General features: G+C 35.8%; 1 long non-coding RNA gene across 1 annotated transcript; it reads right to left on the reverse strand.

Moving 5' to 3' along the window:
• Positions 1 to 590: 590 nt before the first annotated feature.
• On the reverse strand, positions 591 to 2,755 carry LOC135411984 (uncharacterized). The gene is made up of 2 exons (XR_010429419.1): positions 1,147 to 2,755; positions 591 to 740 (listed from the first exon to the last, which is right to left on the reverse strand). It is a non-coding gene; the product is annotated as an uncharacterized LOC135411984 (long non-coding RNA).
• Between the last annotated feature and the right edge of the window lie 3,178 nt (positions 2,756 to 5,933).

Below are 5,933 nucleotides of genomic sequence, written 5' to 3' on the forward strand. Positions count from 1 at the left end.
CTAACGTTACCCAGTTTTTCCAAAAAGACAGTGTACATCTCTTCCAGCTTGTAAAGGTTCCAGACTGACCATGATTTCTGTTTGTTGACCAAAGACTATCGTGAGGGAGAGAGCCTTGTTTGGAAACAAATGGGCATAGCAATGTTTTAATGATTTATAAGCAGTGTAGGAAGAAAAGAACTTCTGCATTACCAAATCTGTTTAAGTTGCCTGTTGTCTGTTACCATCAATAGCCATTATTTTTTAATTTTAAGATTTTAAGTATTGTTTCCTTCTAGTTAAGGCCCAAAAGGAGAATTGTATGCTGTTATCAAGTAATATTTTCATTTTGAGATAAAAAGTTTAAAATCCTTTCAAAAAGTGTTCTTTCCCCTACATTACTTCTGTTCTCAATATATAATACCTAATCCCATTTATGAAGAGGTACTAATCTATCTGATGTATCTGAAAGTATGTGATATATAAGCAATGCATCTAACTAAACAATCTTATTTCTGTGCTCTGTGAACAGAAGTACAGAATTTACTGATATTGGAAGACTCATAACGTGTGCAATGATGTTGGAAAAGCCTCACAGCAACATAAAGAGGTGAGGGAGAGCAAAGGTAAATTCTTAATAAAGAGTGAAATGCGGATAGTTAACAATATTGAGCTCCACAGAGTCGCTATACTCTTGCATAGTTATAGTTTATTCTGTGTCCTCAGTTGTCATATCAGTCATGCTGGGGCAACCAGGAGGCCTGAAGGAAAAAAATAAAAAAAAAGTCTAAATTCAGATCCTTCACAACTCTTCTGACAAATTTGTCCTGGAAGCCAACACTGAGAATAGCATAGCAGTCTACTGTACTAAAAGAAGCCAGATTCTGAAACCACAAAAGCTAATTTTTTGAAAGGTAAGGAAAATAGTGATATTTCATTCACATCTACCAGCAGAGGTTGTAGCTCACTTAATCAAAAGAAGTGATGAAGTTGGAAATAAATATGTTACATATATGTGGTTGCAGTAATATAAATTCTGCTACACTTGGAATACTTAAAATGCAGTTAGGTTGCATGAGTGGTTTTACTATAACCAACAGTAAAGCTAGAGCAACAAGTTATGAAACAAAGGGTGTTTCAAGTGATTGAAAGTATCAAAATTTTTACCTTAGCCAGTAAAGAAGAGGGAAAGTTGATATTATAAGAGAATGCTTCAGCACATTGACTAGAGTAGTAAAAAGCAAAGAACAAAGAAAGACTCAGTATGTTTAACACCAGAAGGTTAAATGGCACCATACCTATTACCACTGCTCAGGATTGACATCAGAAGATTTGTGACATCAATTAAAAATTGAGCAACTTGTTACAATTTCAGATAAGAAAGATGGAGCCTGGTATGTGAAATTAGATAGGTACATCTCTTTTTAGGTACCTCTAAATCTCCAGGAGGATATTATCAGTTTTCTAGATTAACATTTGAGATTAAATATGCCAGTGAAATATTGCAGAAAGAGAGTTATGAGGCACTTGACGATACTTCCAGAGGAGATAAAATTGCTGATTATATGATTATTACTTCAACTGATGAAGCTTAGCGTGATAGTACTCCTAGAACAGCAATGTTGAAAGCAAGAGATGAAAATATTAAATATCACAGAGATAGAGTAGAAAGAAATAGAGATAAAATACATGCTGGACCATGTATTACTTCAAAGTGACTAAAAAAGAAAAAGCTATTATGCTATGCTTATGAATTCCAAAAAGAAAAATGAGAAGTCTTTACAGAGAAATTATGTGTAAAACATGCATCTTAATTTAGGAAATACTGAGCTATATTTTTCAGTCATATGGAATTCAGTTTTTGCCACATTGAGGTCTTTTCCATTGAGGTCTTTGCAATAGAAAATATGATGTTCTTTTGTCTTCTGAGTCATTTGCAATTTTTAAGGTATCTATATACAAACAAGGACTAATTCTTTGTTCCTGCATCTAGAAAAAAAACAATTCCCTGTGGTTTGTTATTGTTCTTTACCACTGACTTATTTAACACTTTCTAATGTCTTGTGCAAAAAATATATGTCCAGAACAGATCATCACTCAACCCACAGGTCCACGCAAAATGTGAGATTGACCTTATTGGGGCAGATTATTCCACAAAAATGCAGAAGACAATTTCATCTTTAAATTTGAGACTGAGTGAAAAACACCTTCAAAAAATGTCTATTTCTCTAAATATACAAAGAACCTAGGGTAATTATCTTGGATAACAAACAGTTCTGTATTTAGGGAGTTAAATCATATGGAAAACATATGAAGATTTAATGCCTTTTCTTTTAAGAATGTATGTACTACCATATATATACCCAGTATAATATGGGGTTCTCTTTTACCATAGTGGAGTTTCAAGATGTCTCAACATTGTATTGCTCCTCTTTTCCCATGTAAACTCTTACTTTATTCTGTTTTTCGTCTAAGCATGCCTCTGAAATTATATAAATTTTCTGCATAGTATTAATATGGTTTTCCTATTAATCTATGACAAGGCATAAAGTTTAATATTTTCCCTATGACAAACCCATGAATTTATCAGCCTAACCCATGCTCTGTGCAGTGAACTATTTACAATCTATGGTTGTTAAAAGCAAAGGAAGCTAAAATAAATGAATAAACATGTAAAATTTTTTTCCCTATGGTAGTTTTATTAATTATTTTTGTGTAACATAAGTTTTACATTATTCACAAAGCATTCTAAAGCTGCAACCACAGCCTTTGTCGTGGTACTGTATGTTATTAGTATTCAACTTAATACTAAGCAAGCAATTAATTCTGAATGAAAATTCAAGAATAAAAGAAAAATATACTCTTTGATCATTTAAAGTAGCATATATTTAAGATGGGATTCTTCTGCAGCCTCCAGATAGTCCTCAGTTGTCATAGGAACTCACAGCATTCCCTGTGACTACCAGCTCTTTCTGCACTCTCGTACTGTTAGCTATCTTCTGCTGCACAGGTAACTTCAAGTACTGAAAAAGAAAAAAATCTTCCAAATTGCATGACTGGCTTAAAGGATGTAAGAATGAAGAGCAATCATTCCCTTTATCTGCTCTTCAGCATTGAATGGGTCTTGCATCAGTTTCCACTGTTTTCCTCTCAAATCACTAAGTCAGTATGGTCAAGTAAGTACTTCAAGATCTGGCCTTTTTGAACAAGGACAACTCTTATGAGGATTATTAAAAAGCTGGCAGCACATTTTCCTGTCTCTGCTGCTGTACCTTTTTTCTGTTTGTTTGTTTTGGGATGTTTGTTTGGTTGGTTTTTTTTTTTTTTGGTATAGTCACCATTCATATGCTGATCAGCTTAGACCTGTGTTTCAACATTTTCATCTGCCTTTCTCTTTCAGAGTTCTTTCAGCAGTTTTAGTCAGCCTTGTATTTATAATTTATCTCTCAACTAATGAAAGTAGAGAGATTGTAAAAAAAATTATTTGGAAATTTGAGGGATGCGGGAAAATTAAGTTCACTTTCTAAAATTATACTTTGGATGTGACTGTTAAACTCTCCTTATCATGACCATAAAAGTCATTGAGGGTGATTAATCTAGATTTGGACAGCTAAATTTGGGACATATCACTGGCAATTACGACTCTCATCTTTGTTGCCTGTGTCACATTTTGCACCTGTCCCTAAGGCTTTGCAGCACTGAGCACCAAAGTATATAAGTGTCTTCTAAAAACCCAGCTTTTGTCTATATTTTTTCATTGTATTCAAAAGTTTCCTAGATCATGATATTTTGCTTATATATATAGTTTACATGTGTAATACTCATTTCAATCGAGGCACCTCATTACCCTAAAGTTCTGCTTTAATCTAATTTTCCAGCTGGTCTGAGGTCAAGTTTCTAATCCAAGGGCCAAGATTGTACTAGCATCTTAGGTAGTGACTGAAAAAGAAACTTCACAGCATTTCTCATGTCTTCCTAGGCTGTAGAATTTGATATGCAATAAAGTCAGAATAGGAAACTCAAGATTTCAAAGGAAAAATGCCTGGAATTTTAAACAGTTTTTAAACATTTCTACATAATTTAATTTTTCCTTTTAGAAATAGGATATAAAAAATGCCTTCTGAAATGCAATAGAACACGACTCATTCATCCTGACTAATGTATATACACATGCATAAATCAAATAGTCTTTTGATGAAGTGTCTACAATTTATTACAAGCAAAACCCAGATAGATAGATAGATAGATAGATAGATAAGAGTTGTCTTTAGGATAAAAAAATAACATAGTTCTCATTTTTTTGCACCTCTTGCATATACACACATACATGAACACACACACTGAGAGAGCTACTGCTCAGTGCTACTACTTCTCTCTAGCTAATAAAAACTGTAAAACTGCTCAACAACCAGGGTTATTTCATAATGCCTCTTCCCTTCTTTAGCAACACTGCACAGCATCATTGTACCCTAATTATGTGATCCATGCTGGGAACACATCCCTGGTTAAGAGGCAAACCTGATACGGGAATAAAGATTAGTCTCCCTCCAATGATTATGAGATTGTATTCAAACCTATGTTTTATTTTAAGTAAAATCTTTATGAATTAAAGTAGTTCTCAGTAGAGTCTTATAATTAATTTCTTCCATTTTAAAACATTGTCTAGGGTAAATGTAATTTTGGTACACAGAGTTGCTAACAATACCTACAAACACTGAACGCAAATTGTTTCACATAAATTCAAGCTCTCCAAAACTTACAAAAGGCCTGTTTAGAGACTCTCAGACTCATAGATCAGAAGTTAACAAATTCAGACAAGAAAGTATAAGCAAGTATTAGAACCTGCATTAAAGATGTAGCCTGCAATTTATGGTGCTGAACCCACTGGAAGTTATTGAAGAGTTGATGTTTCCAGACTTGCTAGGGAATAAGTGGATTAAATGAATTTATAAAGCATGTGAAAGTGTGAAATATTTTACATAAAGAACAGAAAATTCAAACCTGATGTTTCTACAGAAGAGAAAAATGTTGGCAGGAAATTTAACCTAAGCAGAAAATGTAAATCTACAATGTCATTCAAGATGCCTTACACTCCCCAAATAAAATCACTCCAAAAGGAGTTCTCATTTTAATTTCCCTTCAAAAAAAACCCCTCATGAAGTGAAGATATGGAAAATTTGATCTATAAATAAATTACCAGTAACTCCACTAAGAAAGAGGGGACAGCATGCTGTACATGATTCAGAAGTGTGCCTGGGAAGCTCTGAAAGCTAATAGGATCCTAGGCTGGGTCTAGAGATGCATGGCCAGTTGATTGAGGAATCACAGAATATGCCGAGTTGCAAGGAACCCACAAGGATCATTGAGTCCAACTCTTAGCCCTGCACAGCACCATTCCCAACAGTCACACCATGTGCCTGAGAGTATCATCCAAATGCTTCTTGCACTCTGGCAGGCTTGGTGCTGTAACCACTTCCCTGGGGAGCCTGTTCCAGAAGCCAACCATCCTCTAGGTGGAGAACCTTTTTCTGATATCCAGTCTAAACCTCCCTGACACAAGTTCAGGCCATTCCCTCAAGTTCTGTCACTGGTCACCACAGAGAAGAGAGAAATTCCTGCCCGTCCTCTTCCCCTCATGAGGAAGTTGTAGACTACAATGAGGTCTCCCCTCAGTCTCCTCTTCTCCAGGATGAACAGACCAAGTGACCTCAGCTGCTCCTCACACGGCTTCCCCTCCAGAACCTTCACCATCTTTGCTGCCCTCCTTTGGACACTCTCTAATAGCTTAACATCTTTCTTATATTGCAGTGCCCAAAACTGCACACAATATTCTAGGTGAGGCTGCCCCAGTGCAGAGCAGAGTGGAATAATCCCCTCCCTCAACCAGCTGGCGATGCTTTGCCTGATGCCCCCCAGGACACGGTTGGCCCTCCTGGCTGCCAGGGCACTGCTGA

The sequence above is a fragment of the Pseudopipra pipra genome, chromosome 3, assembly GCF_036250125.1.
Source record: "Pseudopipra pipra isolate bDixPip1 chromosome 3, bDixPip1.hap1, whole genome shotgun sequence".
Lineage (NCBI taxonomy): Eukaryota > Metazoa > Chordata > Aves > Passeriformes > Pipridae > Pseudopipra > Pseudopipra pipra.